The following is a 27055-nucleotide window of genomic DNA, read 5'->3' on the forward strand; positions in this document are numbered from 1 at the left end:
CAGACAGGAGAGGACTACAAGCTCCAGCATGCCCCCGACATCATCTGATCTCCTCCCCCTTATACTGCAGACAGGAGAGGACTACAAGCTCCAGCATGCCCCCGACATCATCTGATCTCCTCCCCCTTTATACTGCAGACAGGAGAGGACTACAAGCTCCAGCATGCCCCCGACATCATCTGATCTCCTCCCCCTTTATACTGCAGACAGGAGAGGACTACAAGCTCCAGCATGCCCCCGACATCATCTGATCTCCTCCCCCTTTATACTGCAGACAGGAGAGGACTACAAGCTCCAGCATGCCCCCGACATCATCTGATCTCCTCACCCTTTATACTGCAGACAGGAGAGGACTACAAGCTCCAGCATGCCCCCGACATCATCTGATCCCCTCCCCCCTTATACTACAGACAGGAGAGGACTACAAACTCCAGCATGCCCCCGACATCATCTGATCCCCTCCCCCCTTATACTGCAGACAGGAGACGACTACAAACTCCAGCATGCCCCCGACATCATCTGATCCCCTCCCCCCTTATACTGCAGAAAGGAGAGGACTACAAGCACCAGCATGCCCCCGACATCATCTGATCCCCTCCCCCCTTATACTGGAGAAAGGAGAGGACTACAAGCACCAGCATGCCCCCGACATCATCTGATCCCCTCCCCCCTTATACTGCAGAAAGGAGAGGACCACAAGCACCAGCATGCCCCCGACATCATCTGATTCCCTCCCCCCTTATACTGCAGACAGGAGAGGACTACAAGCTCCAGCATGCCCCCGACATCATCTGATCCCCTCCCCCCTTATACTGCAGACAGGAGAGGACTACAAGCTCCAGCATGCCCCAGACATCATCTGATCCCCTCCCCCCTTATACTACAGACAGGAGAGGACTACAAGCTCCAGCATGCCCCCGACATCATCTGATCCCCTCCCCCCTTATACTACAGACAGGAGAGGACTAAAAGCCCCAGCATGCCCCTGACATCATCGATCCCCCTCCTCCCTTATACTGCAGACAGGAGAGGACTACAAGCTCCAGCATGTCCCAGACATCATCTGATCTACTCCCCCTTATACTGCAGACAGGAGAGGACTACAAGCTCCAGCATGACCCTGACATCATCTGATCCCCTCCCCCCTTATACTACAGACAGGAGAGGACTACAAGCTCCAGCATGCCCCCGACATCATCTGATCCCCTCCCCCCTTATACTACAGACAGGAGAGGACTACAAGCTCCAGCATGCCCCCGACATCATCTGATCCCCTCCCCCCTTATACTACAGACAGGAGAGGACTACAATCTCCAGCATGCCCCAGACATCATCTGATCCCCTCCCCCCTTATACTGCAGACAGGAGAGGACTACAAGCTCCAGCATGCCCCCGACATCATCTGATCCCCTCCCCCCTCATACTACAGACAGGAGAGAACTACAAGCTCCAGCATGCCCCCGACATCATCTGATCTCCTCCCCCTTTATACTGCAGACAGGAGAGGACTACAAGCTCCAGCATGCCCCCGACATTATCTGATCCCCTCCCCCCTTATACTGCAGACAGGAGAGGACTACAAGCTCCAGCATGCCCCCTACATCATCTGATCCCCTCCCCTTATACTACAGACAGGAGAGGACTACAAGCTCCAGCATGCCCCCGACATCATCTGATCCCTCCCCCCCTTATTCTGCAAACAGGAGAGGACTACAAGCTCCAGCATGTCCCCGACATCATCTGATCCCCTCCCCTCTTATACTGCAGACAGGAGAGGACTACAAGCTCCAGCATGCCCCCGACATCATCTGATCCCTCCCCCCCTTATACTGCAAACAGGAGAGGACTACAAGCTCCAGCATGTCCCCGACATCATCTGATCCCCTCCCCCCTTATACTGCAGACAGGAGAGGACTACAAGCTCCAGCATGCCCCCGACATCATCTGATCCCCTCCCCCCTTATACTGCAGACAGGAAAGGACTACAAGCTCCAGAATGTCCCCGACATCATCTGATCTCCTCCCCCTTATACTGCAGACAGGAGAGGACTACAAGCTCCAGCATGTCCCCGACATCATCTGATCTCCTCCCCCTTTATACTGCAGACAGGAGAGGACTACAAGCTCCAGCATGCCCCCGACATCATCTGATCCCCTCCCCCCTTATACTACAGACAGGAGAGGACTACAAACTCCAGCATGCCTCTGACATCATCTGATCCCCTCCCTCTTATACTGCAGACAGGAGAGGACTAGAAGCTCCAGCATGCCCCCGACATCATCTGATCCCCTCCCCCTTATACTACAGACAGGAGAGGACTACAAGCTCCAGCATGTCCCCGACATCATCTGATCCCCTCCCCCCTCATACTACAGACAGGAGAGGACTACAAACTCCAGCATGCCCCTGACATCATCTGATCCCCTCCCCCTTACACTGCAGACAGGAGAGGACTACAAGCTCCAGCATGCCCCCGACATCATCTGATCCCCTCCCCCTTATACTGCAGACAGGAGAGGACTACAAGCTCCAGCATGCCCCCGACATCATCTGATCCCCTCCCCCCTTATACTGCAGACAGGAGAGGACTACAAGCTCCAGCATGCCCTCTACATCATCTGATCCCCTCCCCTTATACTACAGACAGGAGAGGACTACAAGCTCCAGCATGCCTCCGACATCATCTGATCCCCTCCCCCCTTATACTGCAGACAGGAGAGGACTACAAGCTCCAGCATGCCCCCGACATCATCTGATCCCCTCCCCTTATACTACAGACAGGAGAGGACTACAAGCTCCAGCATGCCCCCGACATCATCTGATCCCTCCCCCCCTTATACTGCAAACAGGAGAGGACTACAAGCTCCAGCATGCCCTCTACATCATCTGATCCCCTCCCCTTATACTAGAGACAGGAGAGGACTACAAGCTCCAGCATGCCCCTGACATCATCTGATCCCCTCCCCCTTATACTGCAGACAGGAGAGGACTACAAGCTCCAGCATGCCCCCGACATCATCTGATCTCCTCCCCCCTCATACTACAGACAGGAGAGGACTACAAGCTCCAGCATGCCCCAGACTTCATCTGATCCCCTCCCCCCTCATACTACAGACAGGAGAGGACTACAAGCTCCAGCATGCCCCCGACATCATCTGATCCCCTCCCCCCTTATACTACAGACAGGAGAGGACTACAAGCTCCAGCATGCCCCCGACATCATCTGATCCCCTCCCCCCTTATACTACAGACAGGAGAGGACTACAAGCTCCAGCATGCCCCCGACATCATCTGATCCCCTCCCCCCTTATACTGCAGACAGGAGAGGACTACAAGCTCCAGCATGCCCCAGACATCATCTGATCTCCTCCCCCCTTATACTACAGACAGGAGAGGACTACAAACTCCAGCATGCCTCTGACATCATCTGATCCCCTCCCTCTTATACTGCAGACAGGAGAGGACTAGAAGCTCCAGCATGCCCCCGACATCATCTGATCCCCTCCCCCTTATACTACAGACAGGAGAGGACTACAAGCTCCAGCATGTCCCCGACATCATCTGATCCCCTCCCCCCTCATACTACAGACAGGAGAGGACTACAAACTCCAGCATGCCCCTGACATCATCTGATCCCCTCCCCCTTACACTGCAGACAGGAGAGGACTACAAGCTCCAGCATGCCCCCGACATCATCTGATCCCCTCCCCCTTATACTGCAGACAGGAGAGGACTACAAGCTCCAGCATGCCCCCGACATCATCTGATCCCCTCCCCCCTTATACTGCAGACAGGAGAGGACTACAAGCTCCAGCATGCCCTCTACATCATCTGATCCCCTCCCCTTATACTACAGACAGGAGAGGACTACAAGCTCCAGCATGCCTCCGACATCATCTGATCCCCTCCCCCCTTATACTGCAGACAGGAGAGGACTACAAGCTCCAGCATGCCCCCGACATCATCTGATCCCCTCCCCTTATACTACAGACAGGAGAGGACTACAAGCTCCAGCATGCCCCCGACATCATCTGATCCCTCCCCCCCTTATACTGCAAACAGGAGAGGACTACAAGCTCCAGCATGCCCTCTACATCATCTGATCCCCTCCCCTTATACTAGAGACAGGAGAGGACTACAAGCTCCAGCATGCCCCTGACATCATCTGATCCCCTCCCCCTTATACTGCAGACAGGAGAGGACTACAAGCTCCAGCATGCCCCCGACATCATCTGATCTCCTCCCCCCTCATACTACAGACAGGAGAGGACTACAAGCTCCAGCATGCCCCAGACTTCATCTGATCCCCTCCCCCCTCATACTACAGACAGGAGAGGACTACAAGCTCCAGCATGCCCCCGACATCATCTGATCCCCTCCCCCCTTATACTACAGACAGGAGAGGACTACAAGCTCCAGCATGCCCCCGACATCATCTGATCCCCTCCCCCCTTATACTACAGACAGGAGAGGACTACAAGCTCCAGCATGCCCCCGACATCATCTGATCCCCTCCCCCCTTATACTGCAGACAGGAGAGGACTACAAGCTCCAGCATGCCCCAGACATCATCTGATCTCCTCCCCCCTTATACTACAGACAGGAGAGGACTACAAGCTCCAGCATGCCCCTGACATCATCTGATCCCCTCCCCCCTTATACTACAGACAGGAGAGGACTAAAAGCCCCAGCATGCCCCTGACATCATCGATCCCCCTCCTCCCTTATACTGCAGACAGGAGAGGACTACAAGCTCCAGCATGTCCCAGACATCATCTGATCTACTCCCCCTTATACTGTAGACAGGAGAGGACTACAAGCTCCAGCATGACCCTGACATCATCTGATCCCCTCCCCCCTTATACTACAGACAGGAGAGGACTACAAGCTCCAGCATGCCCCCGACATCATCTGATCCCCCTCCCCCCTTATACTACAGACAGGAGAGGACTACAAGCTCCAGCATGCCCCCGACATCATCTGATCCCCTCCCCCCTTATACTACAGACAGGAGAGGACTACAAGCTCCAGAATGCCCCCGACATCATCTGATCCCCTCCCCCCTTATACTACAGACAGGAGAGGACTACAAGCTCCAGAATGCCCCCGACATCATCTGAACTCCTCCCCCCTTATACTACAGACAGGAGAGGACTACAATCTCCAGCATGCCCCAGACATCATCTGATCCCCTCCCCCCTTATACTACAGACAGGAGAGGACTACAAGCTCCAGCATGCCCCCGACATCATCTGATCCCCTCCCCCCTTATACTACAGACAGGAGAGGACTACAAGCTCCAGCATGCCCCCGACATCATCTGATCCCCTCCCCTCTTATACTGCAGACAGGAGAGGACTACAAGCTCCAGCATGCCCCCGACATCATCTGATCCCTCCCCCCCTTATACTGCAAACAGGAGAGGACTACAAGCTCCAGCATGCCCCCGACATCATCTGATCCCCTCCCCCCTTATACTGCAGAAAGGAGAGGACTACAAGCTCCAGCATGCCCCCGACATCATCTGATCCCCTCCCCCCTCATACTACAGACAGGAAAGGACTACAAGCTCCAGAATGTCCCCGACATCATCTGATCTCCTCCCCCTTATACTGCAGACAGGAGAGGACTACAAGCTCCAGTATGCCCCCGACATCATCTGATCTCCTCCCCCTTTATACTGCAGACAGGAGAGGACTACAAGCTCCAGCATGCCCCCGACATCATCTGATCCCCTCCCCCCTTATACTACAGACAGGAGAGGACTACAAACTCCAGCATGCCTCTGACATCATCTGATCCCCTCCCTCTTATACTGCAGACAGGAGAGGACTACAAGCTCCAGCATGCCCCCATCATCTGATCCCATCCCCCCTTATACTGCAGACAGGAGAGGACTACAAGCTCCAGCATGCCCCAGACATCATCTGATCTCCTCCCCCCTTATACTACAGACAGGAGAGGACTACAAGCTCCAGCATGCCCCCAACATCATCTGATCCCCTCCCCCCTTATACTGCAGAAAGGAGAGGACTACAAGCTCCAGCATGCCCCCGACATCATCTGATCCCCTCCCCCCTTATACTGCAGACAGGAGAGGACTACAAGCTCCAGCATGCCCCCGACATCATCTGATCCCCTCCCCCCTTATACTGCAGAAAGGAGAGGACTACAAGCTCCAGCATGCCCCTGACATCATCTGTACCCCTCCCCCCTTATACTGCAGACAGGAGAGGACTACAAGCTCCAGCATGCCCCAGACATCATCTGATCCCCTCCCCCCTTATACTACAGACAGGAGAGGACTACAAGCTCCAGCATGCCCCCGACATCATCTGATCCCCTCCCCCCTTATACTACAGACAGGAGAGGACTACAAGCTCCAGCATGCCCCCGACATCATCTGATCCCCCTCCCCCCTTATACTACAGACAGGAGAGGACTACAAGCTCCAGCATGCCCCCGACATCATCTGATCCCCTCCCCCTTATACTGCAGACAGGAGAGGACTACAAGCTCCAGCATGCCCCCGACATCATCTGATCCCCTCCCCCCTCATACTACAGACAGGAGAGGACTACAAGCTCCAGCATGTCCCCGACATCATCTGATCCCCTCCCCACTCATACTACGGACAGGAGAGGACTACAAGCTCCAGCATGCCCCCGACATCATCTGATCCCCTCCCCCCTTATACTACGGACAGGAGAGGACTACAAGCTCCAGCATGCCCCCGACATCATCTGAACCCCTCCCCCCTTATACTGCAGAAAGGAGAGGACTACAAGCTCCAGCATACCCAAGACATCATCTGACCCCCCTCCCCCTTATACTGCAGACAGGAGAGGACGACAAGCTCCAGCATGCCCCCGACATCATCGGATCCCCTCCCCCCTTATACTGCAGACAGGAGAGGACTACAAGCTCCAGCATGCCCCTGACATCATCTGATCCCCTCCCCCCTTATACTGCAGACAGGAGAGGACTACAAGCTCCAGCATGCCCCCGATATCATCTGATCCCTCCCCCCTTATACTGCAAACAGGAGAGGACTACAAGCTCCAGCATGCCCCCGACATCATCTGATCCCCTCCCCCTTATACTGCAGACAGGAGAGGACTACAAGCTCCAGCATGCCCCCGACATCATCTGATCCCCTCCCCCCTTATACTGCAGACAGGAGAGGACTACAAGCTCCAGCATGCCCCCGACATCATCTGATCCCCTCCCCCCTTATACTGCAGACAGGAGAGGACTACAAGCTCCAGCATGCCCCCGACATCATCTGATCCCCTCCCCCCTTATACTGCAGACAGGAGAGGACTACAAGCTCCAGCATGCCCCCGACATCATCTGATCCCCTCCCCCCTCATACTACAGACAGGAGAGAACTACAAGCTCCAGCATGTCCCCGACATCATCTGATCTCCTCCCCCTTTATACTGCAGACAGGAGAGGACTACAAGCTCCAGCATGCCCCCGACATCATCTGATCCCCTCCCCCCTTATACTGCAGACAGGAGAGGACTACAAGCTCCAGCATGCCCCCGACATCATCTGATCCCCTCCCCCCTTATACTGCAGACAGGAGAGGACTACAAACTCCAGCATGCCTCTGACATCATCTGATCCCCTCCCTCTTATACTGCAGACAGGAGAGGACTACAAGCTCCAGCATGCCCCCGACATCATCTGATCCCCTCCCCCCTTATACTGCAGACAGGAGAGGACTACAAGCTCCAGCATGCCCCCGACATCATCTGATCCCCTCCCCCCTTATACTGCAGAAAGGAGAGGACTACAAGCTCCAGCATGCCCCTGACATCATCTGTACCCCTCCCCCCTTATACTGCAGACAGGAGAGGACTACAAGCTCCAGCATGCCCCAGACATCATCTGATCCCCTCCCCCCTTATACTACAGACAGGAGAGGACTACAAGCTCCAGCATGCCCCCGACATCATCTGATCCCCCTCCCCCCTTATACTACAGACAGGAGAGGACTACAAGCTCCAGCATGCCCCCGACATCATCTGATCCCCTCCCCCTTATACTGCAGACAGGAGAGGACTACAAGCTCCAGCATGCCCCCGACATCATCTGATCCCCTCCCCCCTCATACTACAGACAGGAGAGGACTACAAGCTCCAGCATGTCCCCGACATCATCTGATCCCCTCCCCACTCATACTACGGACAGGAGAGGACTACAAGCTCCAGCATGCCCCCGACATCATCTGATCCCCTCCCCCCTTATACTACGGACAGGAGAGGACTACAAGCTCCAGCATGCCCCCGACATCATCTGATCCCCTCCCCCCTTATACTGCAGACAGGAGAGGACTACAAGCTCCAGCATGCCCCCGACATCATCTGAACCCCTCCCCCCTTATACTGCAGAAAGGAGAGGACTACAAGCTCCAGCATACCCAAGACATCATCTGACCCCCCTCCCCCTTATACTGCAGACAGGAGAGGACGACAAGCTCCAGCATGCCCCCGACATCATCGGATCCCCTCCCCCCTTATACTGCAGACAGGAGAGGACTACAAGCTCCAGCATGCCCCTGACATCATCTGATCCCCTCCCCCCTTATACTGCAGACAGGAGAGGACTACAAGCTCCAGCATGCCCCCGATATCATCTGATCCCTCCCCCCTTATACTGCAAACAGGAGAGGACTACAAGCTCCAGCATGCCCCCGACATCATCTGATCCCCTCCCCCTTATACTGCAGACAGGAGAGGACTACAAGCTCCAGCATGCCCCCGACATCATCTGATCCCCTCCCCCCTTATACTGCAGACAGGAGAGGACTACAAGCTCCAGCATGCCCCCGACATCATCTGATCCCCTCCCCCCTTATACTGCAGACAGGAGAGGACTACAAGCACCAGCATGCCCCGGACATCATCTGATTCCCTCCCCCCTTATACTGCAGACAGGAGAGGACTACAAGCTCCAGCATGCCCCCAACATCATCTGATCCCCTCCCCCCTTATACTGCAGACAGGAGAGGACTACAAGCTCCAGCATGCCCCAGACATCATCTGATCCCCTCCCCCCTTATACTACAGACAGGAGAGGACTACAAGCTCCAGCATGCCCCCGACATCATCTGATCCCCTCCCCCCTTATACTACAGACAGGAGAGGACTAAAAGCCCCAGCATGCCCCTGACATCATCGATCCCCCTCCTCCCTTATACTGCAGACAGGAGAGGACTACAAGCTCCAGCATGTCCCAGACATCATCTGATCTACTCCCCCTTATACTGCAGACAGGAGAGGACTACAAGCTCCAGCATGACCCTGACATCATCTGATCCCCTCCCCCCTTATACTACAGACAGGAGAGGACTACAAGCTCCAGCATGCCCCCGACATCATCTGATCCCCTCCCCCCTTATACTACAGACAGGAGAGGACTACAAGCTCCAGCATGCCCCCGACATCATCTGAACTCCTCCCCCCTTATACTACAGACAGGAGAGGACTACAATCTCCAGCATGCCCCAGACATCATCTGATCCCCTCCCCCCTTATACTGCAGACAGGAGAGGACTACAAGCTCCAGCATGCCCCCGACATCATCTGATCCCCTCCCCCCTCATACTACAGACAGGAGAGAACTACAAGCTCCAGCATGCCCCCGACATCATCTGATCTCCTCCCCCTTTATACTGCAGACAGGAGAGGACTACAAGCTCCAGCATGCCCCCGACATTATCTGATCCCCTCCCCCCTTATACTGCAGACAGGAGAGGACTACAAGCTCCAGCATGCCCCCTACATCATCTGATCCCCTCCCCTTATACTACAGACAGGAGAGGACTACAAGCTCCAGCATGCCCCCGACATCATCTGATCCCTCCCCCCCTTATTCTGCAAACAGGAGAGGACTACAAGCTCCAGCATGTCCCCGACATCATCTGATCCCCTCCCCCCTTATACTGCAGACAGGAAAGGACTACAAGCTCCAGCATGCCCCCGACATCATCTGATCCCCTCCCCCCTTATACTGCAGACAGGAAAGGACTACAAGCTCCAGAATGTCCCCGACATCATCTGATCTCCTCCCCCTTATACTGCAGACAGGAGAGGACTACAAGCTCCAGCATGTCCCCGACATCATCTGATCTCCTCCCCCTTTATACTGCAGACAGGAGAGGACTACAAGCTCCAGCATGCCCCCGACATCATCTAATCTCCTCCCCTTTTATACTGCAGACAGGAGAGGACTACAAGCTCCAGCATGCCCCCGACATCATCTGATCCCCTCCCCCCTTATACTACAGACAGGAGAGGACTACAAACTCCAGCATGCCTCTGACATCATCTGATCCCCTCCCTCTTATACTGCAGACAGGAGAGGACTAGAAGCTCCAGCATGCCCCCGACATCATCTGATCCCCTCCCCCCTCATACTACAGACAGGAGAGGACTACAAACTCCAGCATGCCCCCGACATCATCTGATCCCCTCCCCCCTTATACTGCAGACAGGAGAGGACTACAAGCTCCAGCATGCCCCCGACATCATCTGATCCCCTCCCCCCTTATACTGCAGACAGGAGAGGACTACAAGCTCCAGCATGCCCCCGACATCATCTGATACCCTCCCCTTATACTAGAGACAGGAGAGGACTACAAGCTCCAGCATGCCCCCGACATCATCTGATCCCTCCCCCCCTTATACTGCAGACAGGAGAGGACTACAAGCTCCAGCATGCCCCCGACATCATCTGATCTCCTCCCCCCTCATACTACAGACAGGAGAGGACTACAAGCTCCAGCATGCCCCAGACATCATCTGATCCCCTCCCCCCTCATACTACAGACAGGAGAGGACTACAAGCTCCAGCATGCCCCCGACATCATCTGATCCCCTCCCCCCTTATACTACAGACAGGAGAGGACTACAAGCTCCAGCATGCCCCCGACATCATCTGATCCCCTCCCCCCTTATACTACAGACAGGAGAGGACTACAAGCTCCAGCATGCCCCCGACATCATCTGATCCCCTCCCCCCTTATACTGCAGACAGGAGAGGACTACAAGCTCCAGCATGCGCCAGACATCTGATCTCCTCCCCCCTTATACTACAGACAGGAGAGGACTACAAGCTCCAGCATGCCCCTGACATCATCTGATCCCCTCCCCCCTTATACTACAGACAGGAGAGGACTAAAAGCCCCAGCATGCCCCTGACATCATCGATCCCCCTCCTCCCTTATACTGCAGACAGGAGAGGACTACAAGCTCCAGCATGTCCCAGACATCATCTGATCTACTCCCCCTTATACTGTAGACAGGAGAGGACTACAAGCTCCAGCATGACCCTGACATCATCTGATCCCCTCCCCCCTTATACTACAGACAGGAGAGGACTACAAGCTCCAGCATGTCCCCGACATCATCTGATCCCCTCCCCCCTCATACTACAGACAGGAGAGGACTACAAGCTCCAGCATGCCCCCGACATCATCTGATCCCCTCCCCCCTTATACTACAGACAGGAGAGGACTACAAGCTCCAGCATGCCCCCGACATCATCTGATCCCCTCCCCTCTTATACTGCAGACAGGAGAGGACTACAAGCTCCAGCATGCCCCCGACATCATCTGATCCCTCCCCCCCTTATACTGCAAACAGGAGAGGACTACAAGCTCCAGCATGCCCCCGACATCATCTGATCCCCTCCCCCCTTATACTGCAGAAAGGAGAGGACTACAAGCTCCAGCATGCCCCCGACATCATCTGATCCCCTCCCCCCTCATACTACAGACAGGAAAGGACTACAAGCTCCAGAATGTCCCCGACATCATCTGATCTCCTCCCCCTTATACTGCAGACAGGAGAGGACTACAAGCTCCAGCATGCCCCCGACATCATCTGACCCCCTCCCCTCTTATACTGCAGACAGGAGAGGACTACAAGCTCCAGCATGCCCCCGACATCATCTGATCCCTCCCCCCCTTATACTGCAAACAGGAGAGGACTACAAGCTCCAGCATGCCCCCGATATCATCTGATCCCCTCCCCCCTTATACTACAGACAGGAGAGGACTACAAACTCCAGCATGCCTCTGACATCATCTGATCCCCTCCCTCTTATACTGCAGACAGGAGAGGACTACAAGCTCCAGCATGCCCCCATCATCTGATCCCATCCCCCCTTATACTGCAGACAGGAGAGGACTACAAGCTCCAGCATGCCCCAGACATCATCTGATCTCCTCCCCCCTTATACTACAGACAGGAGAGGACTACAAGCTCCAGCATGCCCCCAACATCATCTGATCCCCTCCCCCCTTATACTGCAGAAAGGAGAGGACTACAAGCTCCAGCATGCCCCCGACATCATCTGATCCCCTCCCCCCTTATACTGCAGACAGGAGAGGACTACAAGCTCCAGCATGCCCCCGACATCATCTGATCCCCTCCCCCCTTATACTGCAGAAAGGAGAGGACTACAAGCTCCAGCATGCCCCTGACATCATCTGTACCCCTCCCCCCTTATACTGCAGACAGGAGAGGACTACAAGCTCCAGCATGCCCCAGACATCATCTGATCCCCTCCCCCCTTATACTACAGACAGGAGAGGACTACAAGCTCCAGCATGCCCCCGACATCATCTGATCCCCTCCCCCCTTATACTACAGACAGGAGAGGACTACAAGCTCCAGCATGCCCCCGACATCATCTGATCCCCCTCCCCCCTTATACTACAGACAGGAGAGGACTACAAGCTCCAGCATGCCCCCGACATCATCTGATCCCCTCCCCCTTATACTGCAGACAGGAGAGGACTACAAGCTCCAGCATGCCCCCGACATCATCTGATCCCCTCCCCCCTCATACTACAGACAGGAGAGGACTACAAGCTCCAGCATGTCCCCGACATCATCTGATCCCCCTCCCCCCTTATACTACGGACAGGAGAGGACTACAAGCTCCAGCATGCCCCCGACATCATCTGATCCCCTCCCCACTCATACTACGGACAGGAGAGGACTACAAGCTCCAGCATGCCCCCGACATCATCTGATCCCCTCCCCCCTTATACTACGGACAGGAGAGGACTACAAGCTCCAGCATGCCCCCGACATCATCTGAACCCCTCCCCCCTTATACTGCAGAAAGGAGAGGACTACAAGTTCCAGCATACCCAAGACATCATCTGACCCCCCTCCCCCTTATACTGCAGACAGGAGAGGACGACAAGCTCCAGCATGCCCCCGACATCATCGGATCCCCTCCCCCCTTATACTGCAGACAGGAGAGGACTACAAGCTCCAGCATGCCCCTGACATCATCTGATCCCCTCCCCCCTTATACTGCAGACAGGAGAGGACTACAAGCTCCAGCATGCCCCCGATATCATCTGATCCCTCCCCCCTTATACTGCAAACAGGAGAGGACTACAAGCTCCAGCATGCCCCCGACATCATCTGATCCCCTCCCCCTTATACTGCAGACAGGAGAGGACTACAAGCTCCAGCATGCCCCCGACATCATCTGATCCCCTCCCCCCTTATACTGCAGACAGGAGAGGACTACAAGCTCCAGCATGCCCCCGACATCATCTGATCCCCTCCCCCCTTATACTGCAGACAGGAGAGGACTACAAGCTCCAGCATGCCCCCGACATCATCTGATCCCCTCCCCCCTTATACTGCAGACAGGAGAGGACTACAAGCTCCAGCATGCCCCCGACATCATCTGATCCCCTCCCCCCTCATACTACAGACAGGAGAGAACTACAAGCTCCAGCATGTCCCCGACATCATCTGATCTCCTCCCCCTTTATACTGCAGACAGGAGAGGACTACAAGCTCCAGCATGCCCCCGACATCATCTGATCCCCTCCCCCCTTATACTGCAGACAGGAGAGGACTACAAGCTCCAGCATGCCCCCGACATCATCTGATCCCCTCCCCCCTTATACTGCAGACAGGAGAGGACTACAAACTCCAGCATGCCTCTGACATCATCTGATCCCCTCCCTCTTATACTGCAGACAGGAGAGGACTACAAGCTCCAGCATGCCCCCGACATCATCTGATCCCCTCCCCCCTTATACTACAGACAGGAGAGGACTACAAACTCCAGCATGCCTCTGACATCATCTGATCCCCTCCCTCTTATACTGCAGACAGGAGAGGACTACAAGCTCCAGCATGCCCCCATCATCTGATCCCATCCCCCCTTATACTGCAGACAGGAGAGGACTACAAGCTCCAGCATGCCCCAGACATCATCTGATCTCCTCCCCCCTTATACTACAGACAGGAGAGGACTACAAGCTCCAGCATGCCCCCAACATCATCTGATCCCCTCCCCCCTTATACTGCAGAAAGGAGAGGACTACAAGCTCCAGCATGCCCCCGACATCATCTGATCCCCTCCCCCCTTATACTGCAGACAGGAGAGGACTACAAGCTCCAGCATGCCCCCGACATCATCTGATCCCCTCCCCCCTTATACTGCAGAAAGGAGAGGACTACAAGCTCCAGCATGCCCCTGACATCATCTGTACCCCTCCCCCCTTATACTGCAGACAGGAGAGGACTACAAGCTCCAGCATGCCCCAGACATCATCTGATCCCCTCCCCCCTTATACTACAGACAGGAGAGGACTACAAGCTCCAGCATGCCCCCGACATCATCTGATCCCCTCCCCCCTTATACTACAGACAGGAGAGGACTACAAGCTCCAGCATGCCCCCGACATCATCTGATCCCCCTCCCCCCTTATACTACAGACAGGAGAGGACTACAAGCTCCAGCATGCCCCCGACATCATCTGATCCCCTCCCCCTTATACTGCAGACAGGAGAGGACTACAAGCTCCAGCATGCCCCCGACATCATCTGATCCCCTCCCCCCTCATACTACAGACAGGAGAGGACTACAAGCTCCAGCATGTCCCCGACATCATCTGATCCCCTCCCCACTCATACTACGGACAGGAGAGGACTACAAGCTCCAGCATGCCCCCGACATCATCTGATCCCCTCCCCCCTTATACTACGGACAGGAGAGGACTACAAGCTCCAGCATGCCCCCGACATCATCTGATCCCCTCCCCCCTTATACTGCAGACAGGAGAGGACTACAAGCTCCAGCATGCCCCCGACATCATCTGAACCCCTCCCCCCTTATAGTGCAGAAAGGAGAGGACTACAAGCTCCAGCATACCCAAGACATCATCTGACCCCCCTCCCCCTTATACTGCAGACAGGAGAGGACGACAAGCTCCAGCATGCCCCCGACATCATCGGATCCCCTCCCCCCTTATACTGCAGACAGGAGAGGACTACAAGCTCCAGCATGCCCCTGACATCATCTGATCCCCTCCCCCCTTATACTGCAGACAGGAGAGGACTACAAGCTCCAGCATGCCCCCGATATCATCTGATCCCTCCCCCCTTATACTGCAAACAGGAGAGGACTACAAGCTCCAGCATGCCCCCGACATCATCTGATCCCCTCCCCCTTATACTGCAGACAGGAGAGGACTACAAGCTCCAGCATGCCCCCGACATCATCTGATCCCCTCCCCCCTTATACTGCAGACAGGAGAGGAGTACAAGCTCCAGCATGCCCCCGACATCATCTGATCCCCTCCCCCCTTATACTGCAGACAGGAGAGGACTACAAGCACCAGCATGCCCCGGACATCATCTGATTCCCTCCCCCCTTATACTGCAGACAGGAGAGGACTACAAGCTCCAGCATGCCCCCAACATCATCTGATCCCCTCCCCCCTTATACTGCAGACAGGAGAGGACTACAAGCTCCAGCATGCCCCAGACATCATCTGATCCCCTCCCCCCTTATACTACAGACAGGAGAGGACTACAAGCTCCAGCATGCCCCCGACATCATCTGATCCCCTCCCCCCTTATACTACAGACAGGAGAGGACTAAAAGCCCCAGCATGCCCCTGACATCATCGATCCCCCTCCTCCCTTATACTGCAGACAGGAGAGGACTACAAGCTCCAGCATGTCCCAGACATCATCTGATCTACTCCCCCTTATACTGCAGACAGGAGAGGACTACAAGCTCCAGCATGACCCTGACATCATCTGATCCCCTCCCCCCTTATACTACAGACAGGAGAGGACTACAAGCTCCAGCATGCCCCCGACATCATCTGATCCCCTCCCCCCTTATACTACAGACAGGAGAGGACTACAAGCTCCAGCATGCCCCCGACATCATCTGATCCCCTCCCCCCTTATACTACAGACAGGAGAGGACTACAAGCTCCAGCATGCCCCCGACATCATCTGATCCCCTCCCCCCTTATACTACAGACAGGAGAGGACTACAAGCTCCAGCATGACCCCGACATCATCTGACTCCCTCCCCCCTTATACTACAGACAGGAGAGGACTACAATCTCCAGCATGCCCCAGACATCATCTGATCCCCTCCCCCCTTATACTGCAGACAGGAGAGGACTACAAGCTCCAGCATGCCCCCGACATCATCTGATCCCCTCCCCCCTCATACTACAGACAGGAGAGAACTACAAGCTCCAGCATGCCCCCGACATCATCTGATCTCCTCCCCCTTTATACTGCAGACAGGAGAGGACTACAAGCTCCAGCATGCCCCCGACATTATCTGATCCCCTCCCCCCTTATACTGCAGACAGGAGAGGACTACAAGCTCCAGCATGCCCCCTACATCATCTGATCCCCTCCCCTTATACTACAGACAGGAGAGGACTACAAGCTCCAGCATGCCCCCGACATCATCTGATCCCTCCCCCCCTTATTCTGCAAACAGGAGAGGACTACAAGCTCCAGCATGTCCCCGACATCATCTGATCCCCTCCCCCCTTATACTGCAGACAGGAAAGGACTACAAGCTCCAGCATGCCCCCGACATCATCTGATCCCCTCCCCCCTTATACTGCAGACAGGAAAGGACTACAAGCTCCAGAATGTCCCCGACATCATCTGATCTCCTCCCCCTTATACTGCAGACAGGAGAGGACTACAAGCTCCAGCATGTCCCCGACATCATCTGATCTCCTCCCCCTTTATACTGCAGACAGGAGAGGACTACAAGCTCCAGCATGCCCCCGACATCATCTAATCTCCTCCCCTTTTATACTGCAGACAGGAGAGGACTACAAGCTCCAGCATGCCCCCGACATCATCTGATCCCCTCCCCCCTTATACTACAGACAGGAGAGGACTACAAACTCCAGCATGCCTCTGACATCATCTGATCCCCTCCCTCTTATACTGCAGACAGGAGAGGACTAGAAGCTCCAGCATGCCCCCGACATCATCTGATCCCCTCCCCCCTCATACTACAGACAGGAGAGGACTACAAACTCCAGCATGCCCCCGACATCATCTGATCCCCTCCCCCCTTATACTGCAGACAGGAGAGGACTACAAGCTCCAGCATGCCCCCGACATCATCTGATCCCCTCCCCCCTTATACTGCAGACAGGAGAGGACTACAAGCTCCAGCATGCCCCCGACATCATCTGATCCCCTCCCCTTATACTACAGACAGGAGAGGACTACAAGCTCCAGCATGCCCCCGACATCATCTGATCCCTCCCCCCCTTATACTGCAAACAGGAGAGGACTACAAGCTCCAGCATGCCCTCTACATCATCTGATCCCCTCCCCTTATACTAGAGACAGGAGAGGACTACAAGCTCCAGCATGCCCCTGACATCATCTGATCCCCTCCCCCTTATACTGCAGACAGGAGAGGACTACAAGCTCCAGCATGCCCCCGACATCATCTGATCTCCTCCCCCCTCATACTACAGACAGGAGAGGACTACAAGCTCCAGCATGCCCCAGACATCATCTGATCCCCTCCCCCCTCATACTACAGACAGGAGAGGACTACAAGCTCCAGCATGCCCCCGACATCATCTGATCCCCTCCCCCCTTATACTACAGACAGGAGAGGACTACAAGCTCCAGCATGCCCCCGACATCATCTGATCCCCTCCCCCCTTATACTACAGACAGGAGAGGACTACAAGCTCCAGCATGCCCCCGACATCATCTGATCCCCTCCCCCCTTATACTGCAGACAGGAGAGGACTACAAGCTCCAGCATGCGCCAGACATCTGATCTCCTCCCCCCTTATACTACAGACAGGAGAGGACTACAAGCTCCAGCATGCCCCTGACATCATCTGATCCCCTCCCCCCTTATACTACAGACAGGAGAGGACTAAAAGCCCCAGCATGCCCCTGACATCATCGATCCCCCTCCTCCCTTATACTGCAGACAGGAGAGGACTACAAGCTCCAGCATGTCCCAGACATCATCTGATCTACTCCCCCTTATACTGTAGACAGGAGAGGACTACAAGCTCCAGCATGACCCTGACATCATCTGATCCCCTCCCCCCTTATACTACAGACAGGAGAGGACTACAAGCTCCAGCATGTCCCCGACATCATCTGATCCCCTCCCCCCTCATACTACAGACAGGAGAGGACTACAAGCTCCAGCATGCCCCCGACATCATCTGATCCCCTCCCCCCTTATACTACAGACAGGAGAGGACTACAAGCTCCAGCATGCCCCCGACATCATCTGATCCCCTCCCCTCTTATACTGCAGACAGGAGAGGACTACAAGCTCCAGCATGCCCCCGACATCATCTGATCCCTCCCCCCCTTATACTGCAAACAGGAGAGGACTACAAGCTCCAGCATGCCCCCGACATCATCTGATCCCCTCCCCCCTTATACTGCAGAAAGGAGAGGACTACAAGCTCCAGCATGCCCCCGACATCATCTGATCCCCTCCCCCCTCATACTACAGACAGGAAAGGACTACAAGCTCCAGAATGTCCCCGACATCATCTGATCTCCTCCCCCTTATACTGCAGACAGGAGAGGACTACAAGCTCCAGCATGCCCCCGACATCATCTGACCCCCTCCCCTCTTATACTGCAAACAGGAGAGGACTACAAGCTCCAGCATGCCCCCGACATCATCTGATCCCCTCCCCCCTTATACTACAGACAGGAGAGGACTACAAACTCCAGCATGCCTCTGACATCATCTGATCCCCTCCCTCTTATACTGCAGACAGGAGAGGACTACAAGCTCCAGCATGCCCCCATCATCTGATCCCATCCCCCCTTATACTGCAGACAGGAGAGGACTACAAGCTCCAGCATGCCCCAGACATCATCTGATCTCCTCCCCCCTTATACTACAGACAGGAGAGGACTACAAGCTCCAGCATGCCCCCAACATCATCTGATCCCCTCCCCCCTTATACTGCAGAAAGGAGAGGACTACAAGCTCCAGCATGCCCCCGACATCATCTGATCCCCTCCCCCCTTATACTGCAGACAGGAGAGGACTACAAGCTCCAGCATGCCCCCGACATCATCTGATCCCCTCCCCCCTTATACTGCAGAAAGGAGAGGACTACAAGCTCCAGCATGCCCCTGACATCATCTGTACCCCTCCCCCCTTATACTGCAGACAGGAGAGGACTACAAGCTCCAGCATGCCCCAGACATCATCTGATCCCCTCCCCCCTTATACTACAGACAGGAGAGGACTACAAGCTCCAGCATGCCCCCGACATCATCTGATCCCCTCCCCCCTTATACTACAGACAGGAGAGGACTACAAGCTCCAGCATGCCCCCGACATCATCTGATCCCCCTCCCCCCTTATACTACAGACAGGAGAGGACTACAAGCTCCAGCATGCCCCCGACATCATCTGATCCCCTCCCCCTTATACTGCAGACAGGAGAGGACTACAAGCTCCAGCATGCCCCCGACATCATCTGATCCCCTCCCCCCTCATACTACAGACAGGAGAGGACTACAAGCTCCAGCATGTCCCCGACATCATCTGATCCCCTCCCCACTCATACTACGGACAGGAGAGGACTACAAGCTCCAGCATGCCCCCGACATCATCTGATCCCCTCCCCCCTTATACTACGGACAGGAGAGGACTACAAGCTCCAGCATGCCCCCGACATCATCTGATCCCCTCCCCCCTTATACTGCAGACAGGAGAGGACTACAAGCTCCAGCATGCCCCCGACATCATCTGATCCCCTCCCCCCTTATACTTCAGACAGGAGAGGACTACAAGCTCCAGCATGCCCCCGACATCATCTGAACCCCTCCCCCCTTATACTGCAGAAAGGAGAGGACTACAAGCTCCAGCATACCCAAGACATCATCTGACCCCCCTCCCCCTTATACTGCAGACAGGAGAGGACGAAAAGCTCCAGCATGCCCCCGACATCATCGGATCCCCTCCCCCTTATACTGCAGACAGGAGAGGACTACAAGCTCCAGCATGCCCCTGACATCATCTGATCCCCTCCCCCCTTATACTGCAGACAGGAGAGGACTACAAGCTCCAGCATGCCCCCGATATCATCTGATCCCTCCCCCCTTATACTGCAAACAGGAGAGGACTACAAGCTCCAGCATGCCCCCGACATCATCTGATCCCCTCCCCCTTATACTGCAGACAGGAGAGGACTACAAGCTCCAGCATGCCCCCGACATCATCTGATCTCCTCCCCCCTTATACTGCAGACAGGAGAGGACTACAAGCTCCAGCATGCCCCCGACATCATCTGATCCCCTCCCCCCTTATACTGCAGAAAGGAGAGGACTACAAGCTCCAGCATGCCCCCGACATCATCTGATCTCCTCCCCCCTTATACTGCAGACAGGAGAGGACTACAAGCTCCAGCATGCCCCTGACATCATCTGATCCCCTCCCCCCTTATACTGCAGACAGGAGAGGACTACAAGCTCCAGCATGCCCCCGATATCATCTGATCCCTCCCCCCCTTATACTGCAAACAGGAGAGGACTACAAGCTCCAGCATGCCCCCGACATCATCTGATCCCCTCCCCCCCTTATACTGCAGACAGGAGAGGACTACAAGCTCCAGCATGACCCCGACATCATCTGATCCCCTCCCCCCTTATACTGCAGAAAGGAGAGGACTACAAGCTTCAGCATGCCCCCGACATCATCTGATCCCCTCCCCCCTTATACTGCAGACAGGAGAGGACTACAAGCTCCAGCATGCCCCCGACATCATCTGATCCCCCTCCCCCCTTATACTACAGACAGGAGAGGACTACAAGCTCCAGCATGTCCCCGACATCATCTGATCCCCTCCCCCCTTATACTACAGACAGGAGAGGACTACAAGCTCCAGCATGCCCCCGACATCATCTGATCCCCTCCCCCCTTATACTGCAGACAGGAGAGGACTACAAGCTCCAGCATGCCCCAGACATCATCTGATCTCCTCCCCCCTTATACTACAGACAGGAGAGGACTACAAGCTCCAGCATGCCCCCAACATCATCTGATCCCCTCCCCCCTTATACTGCAGAAAGGAGAGGACTACAAGCACCAGCATGCCCCCGACATCATCTGATCCCCTCCCCCCTTATACTGCAGAAAGGAGAGGACTACAAGCTCCAGCATGCCCCTGACATCATCTGTACCCCTCCCCCCTTATACTGCAGACAGGAGAGGACTACAAGCTCCAGCATGCCCCAGACATCATCTGATCCCCTCCCCCCTTATACTACAGACAGGAGAGGACTAAAAGCCCCAGCATGCCCCCGACATCATCTGATCCCCTCCCCCCTTATACTACAGACAGGAGAGGACTAAAAGCCCCAGCATGCCCCTGACATCATCGATCCCCCTCCTCCCTTATACTGCAGACAGGAGAGGACTACAAGCTCCAGCATGTCCCAGACATCATCTGATCTACTCCCCCTTATACTGTAGACAGGAGAGGACTACAAGCTCCAGCATGACCCTGACATCATCTGATCCCCTCCCCCCTTATACTACAGACAGGAGAGGACTACAAGCTCCAGCATGCCCCCGACATCATCTGATCCCCCTCCCCCCTTATACTACAGACAGGAGAGGACTACAAGCTCCAGCATGCCCCCGACATCATCTGATCCCCTCCCCCTTATACTGCAGACAGGAGAGGACTACAAGCTCCAGCATGCCCCCGACATCATCTGATCCCCTCCCCCCTCATACTACAGACAGGAGAGGACTACAAGCTCCAGCATGCCCCCGACATCATCTGATCCCCTCCCCCCTCATACTACAGACAGGAGAGGACTACAAGCTCCAGCATGTCCCCGACATCATCTGATCCCCTCCCCACTCATACTACGGACAGGAGAGGACTACAAGCTCCAGCATGCCCCCGACATCATCTGATCCCCTCCCCCCTTATACTACAGACAGGAGAGGACTACAAGCTCCAGCATGCCCCGACATCATCTGATCCCCTCCCCCCTTATACTGCACAGGAGAGGACTACAAGCTCCAGCATGCCCCCGACATCATCTAATCCCCTCCCCCCTTATACTTCAGACAGGAGAGGACTACAAGCTCCAGCATGCCCCCGACATCATCTGATCCCCTCCCCCCTTATACTGCAGAAAGGAGAGGACTACAAGCTCCAGCATACCCAAGACATCATTTGACCCCCCTCCCCCTTATACTGCAGACAGGAGAGGACGACAAGCTCCAGCATGCCCCCGACATCATCGGATCCCCTCCCCCTTATACTGCAGACAGGAGAGGACTACAAGCTCCAGCATGCCCCTGACATCATCTGATCCCCTCCCCCCTTATACTGCAGACAGGAGAGGACTACAAGCTCCAGCATGACCCCGACATCATCTGATCCCCTCCCCCCTTATACTGCAGAAAGGAGAGGACTACAAGCTTCAGCATGCCCCCGACATCATCTGATCCCCTCCCCCCTTATACTGCAGACAGGAGGGGGCTACAAGCTCCAGCATGCCCCCGACATTGTCTGATCCCGTCCCCCTTATACTGCAGAGAGGAGAGGACTACAAGCTCCAGCATGCCCCTGACATCATCTGATCCCCTCCCCTTATACTACAGACAGGAGAGGACTACAAGCTCCAGCATGCCCCCGACATCTGATCCCTTCCCCCTTATACTGCAAACAGGAGAGGACTACAAGCTCCAGCATGCCCCCCGACATCATCTGATCCCGTCCCCATTATACTGAAGACAGGAGAGGACTACAAGCTCCAGCATGCCCCCAACATCATCTGACTCCCTCCCCCCTTATACTGCAGACAGGAGAGGACTACAAGCTCCAGCATGCCCCAGACATCATCTGACCCCCCTCCCCCTTATAATGCAGACAGGAGAGGACTACAAGCTCCAGCATGCCCCCGACATCATCGGATCCCCTCCCCCTTATACTGCAGACAGGACAGGACTACAAGCTCCAGCATGCCCCCGACATCATCTGATCCCCTCCCCTCTTATACTGCAGACAGGACAGGACTACAAGCTCCAGCATGCCCCCGACATCATCTGATCCCCTCCCCCCTTATACTACAGACAGGAGAGGACTACAAGCTCCAGCATTAGAGTAGTTAGAGAGTGAGACATTTAGAGTCAGATCCTTGTTATTTTTGGAGGTCCCCTTTAGTCGTCTCCCGGTTTTCCCGGATGGATGGCGGTCAGCGCCCAGTAATCATTGACTGACGACTGTCCGCGCTGTGCGAGCAGCTTCACCTGATGCTGCGGTATTTCTGTTGCTTGTTCTCTGATTGTTCCCGGTGTGCGCTCCGCACTACGTCACTACAAGCTTTTCTGATTATTTCATTTTATTTTTTTTTTTGCATTTTCTCCCTTAACACATTTTCGGTTCTGATTGTCAGCAGCGTTTTTATAGTAGAGCTGCTTTGATTCTGCTCTACCCTTTTCACATGCTCCTATTAGAAGCCTATAGAAAAACAATGCACAATAAAACAGCGTAGATGCACAGTGAGCACGAGACCCAATGAAATCTCATCCGTTTTGTTAAACGCAGCAGATTTTCTACACAAATCAGCAAAAGAAAATGCAACATTTATGCATTGTGTGAATAAGGCCTTTCTTATAAATAGGAGGTGCGAATATACAATAGAGTCACCAAACCAGCTCTGCTACCTGTGTGTGTATACAGCAGAGCTGATTATTTGTGATTTAGCTCAGTTGTTTGTGTTGATGTAGCAGAGCTGTATGTGTGTGTATATACAGCAGAGCTGATTATTTGTGTTGATGTAGCAGAGCTGTGTGCGTTGAGTTTGCAGAATTGCATGTTGATACAGAGCTGTGTGTGTTCATGTAACAGAGTTGTTTATGTGTTGATGTAGCAGAGCTGTGTGTGTGTGCGGTAATGTACTGTGGGTACAACATATTGTATCGGGCTGGTAACCTACAAAGCAGCGCACTATTAAGTCCATTATAAGTCTCTGTGTTCTCCATTCCCGGCACTGTTCTGGTCGCTCCGGCGTCACGTGTCCACATCTGTGACCTGTTGGATCACGCCGCGTCCTCTTTGTGGAGCGGAGGTCACTTTCTCCATGTTCTCACGTCTTTGAGAATCAGATTAAGCTCTCTGGCCTCAGTCTACGTCCCATAGACTTAGGGTATGTGCAGACAGTCAGGAGCAGCTGCGGGTTTGACGCTGCGTGTCTGTACAGCGTCAAAGCCGCAGCGTCCAGATGTTACAGCAGTGGATGGATGTGTAGAAATCCCATGTCCACTATGCGTCTCCGTTCACCTGTGGATCATCCGCGGAAACTGACCCGAGGTGCGTCCTTCAGACCTGCAGCATGTCAGTTTCCCTGCGGGTCCGCATGCCCGCTCCCCCCATACACTGACGTCAATAATGAAAGTCCACGAGAAAAAAATAAAAAAATTGCAGCGGCTCATTTGCATAAAATGAGGGTGGACGGCGCGCAGCTGTTCCGCAGCGTCGGGGCCCGGGCGGCTCCTGACAGTGGGCACTGGGCACAGACCCTTACACTGAGAAAGTGACCTCGGCTCCACAGAGGACGCGGCGTGATCCAGCAGGTCACAGATGTGGACACGTGACGCCACCGGAGTGACCAGTGCGCACAGCAATACACTCTCTGCACACCATCACTGAGGGAAAAAGCACCGGAAATGGAGGAACCTGAATCAACATTCCTGGGATGTAAGGCCACGTTCACACGGTCAGTATTCGGTCAGTATTTGTAAGCCTTAATCAGCAGTGGGTGATCATGCAGAAGAGGTGACGGGCTTCTATTATACTTTTCCTCTGATTGTTCCTCACCTGGTTATGGCTTCAAATACTGATGTCAGATACTGACCAAATACTGAACGTGGCCTAAAAGTTAGTTAACTGCCCAAGCATGTATCCTGGGGAAAGAAATGGTGTGAGGAGCCATTCAGCCCAAGGCCGACACCACCCCCCGTCCTGTCCTCTACTGACAGGAGAGTGAAGAGGAGGAGAGGCGAGGAAGAAAAAGCAAAATATACCGGAGCTGCGGTCACTGCGTCCTCCGAGGTTTACTATGAGCTTCCCTGGCTTTGTGATGAGATTTGTCACCTCCATTCTCCTCAGTTCTGCAGCAGCATTTCCTGCAACCTGTAAACTACAACCCCCAGCATCCTTAGCACCTCCTCACAGAGTATAATACAGCATGACCCCCACCTCACTGCAGGAGTCACCGCCATGTGCTCTGCTGCCTGGAAGGGGCAGGTTTCGTCTGCAGACGTCCTGTCCCTGCAGTGAGCGCGGCCATCTTGTTGGTGGGAGTCTCCTAGTTACCAGGACTCGCAGTATTACACATGGTGGCAGCAGCCGGCTGCTCCTCCTGAGCTCAGGGACAGAGGAGATGGGGGATTTGTGGCAGAAGCCATTGTACTGACGGCTCGTACAATATACCATTATCCCAGTGTTATAAATACAGTGGGGAAAATAAGTATTTGATACACGGACGATTTTGCAGGTTTTCCCACCTAAAAAAGAATGGAGGGGTCTGTAATTTCTATCGTAGGTCGCTTCACCTGTGAGAGACAGAATCTAAAAATAATCCAGATAATCACATTGTATGATTTTACGTAATTAATTTGCATTTTATTGTATTACCAACCAGCAAGAATTCTGACTCTCACAGAGCTGTTAGTGTTTCTTTAGGACACCTGTCCACACACTCAATCACACTCCAACCTCTCCACCATGGCCAAGACCAAAGAGCTGTCTTCTCCTTCCTTCACACGTAGATCCTCCTTCTGGTGTCATGTGTAGTGCAAGAGCCCCACCCTGTCTCTAACATGGGGTTATATAGCCCCCTCATAGCATCTGTTCATCATATATGGCACTGTGCTAAAAATACCAAAAATAGCACTTTGTGATGTCAGCTAAAAGAACCCTAGCACGATGGCTGATGCAATCTTATGCAATGTATGGTTCAGAATTAAGAATAAAATGAATATCCGTAATTAATATTTAACAACAAGTATCATCAGATTGGCAGGTTACACAGTACATAACAACACCCAGCTTTCTGGAGACCCTGAGAGGCAAATGTGCCTGTTTATGCTGTGATAGATCCCATAGATGTCCTCCTGGAGGATTTCTTCACTGGGTCCCTGATGGATCACTGCAGCGCCAAATTAGCTGGAGTCTACAGGCAGCTGATGGTGTCCTGTTCCATCATTGCTTTAAATTGAATCGGCATCCATGATGCAGATACAGTTGAAAAGTTATGCCTGGCGGGGGAGGGGGTGCACGTAGTCTGCTGACATTGGCGGTGCGCTACTGCTGCCCGGTAACAGGTTATGAAATGAAAGTGTACAATGTGTGGGACTGTAGGTCATAGTGCACACACATGGTTTTTGAATGAATGCCCCCCCGATTAACCCCCTAACCTTGGAGCAAGTGGGAAAATTGTGTAGGATTTGGTGCGTCTTTTACCGGACCAGGGTTTCTACTTCTACATAGATAATTTCTACACCAGCATCTCCCTCTTCCCTCAGCATTCCCTTTAAGTATGTGGTACTGTGTGTGACGCGCCCCCTGGGTCTGTGCTGTGCAGGGGGATACCCAGAGCTGGATCGCTGGGATGCTGGGGGTTGTAGTTCTCCGTGGCGGTGACCCGGTCCGTGCCCAGGGCGGTCAAACCAGTGGCAGTCTTAATG

General features: G+C 54.3%; 1 protein-coding gene across 1 annotated transcript in view; it reads right to left on the reverse strand.

Annotated features, from left to right (window-relative positions):
• The window catches only part of LOC141189541 (uncharacterized), a 71542-nt gene extending 45908 nt beyond the window's left edge, over positions 1 to 25634 (reverse strand). Inside the window, exon 1 of the mRNA XM_073661151.1 lies at positions 25391 to 25634. The gene's annotated coding sequence lies outside the window, so the exon portion shown is untranslated. The remainder of the gene's footprint in view (positions 1 to 25390) is intronic.
• Between the last annotated feature and the right edge of the window lie 1421 nt (positions 25635 to 27055).

The sequence above is a fragment of the Phyllobates terribilis genome, unplaced genomic scaffold (genome assembly GCF_046119375.1).
Source record: "Phyllobates terribilis strain yellow unplaced genomic scaffold, ASM4611937v1 Scaffold_2__4_contigs__length_985480577, whole genome shotgun sequence".
Classification (NCBI taxonomy): Eukaryota; Metazoa; Chordata; class Amphibia; order Anura; family Dendrobatidae; genus Phyllobates; species Phyllobates terribilis.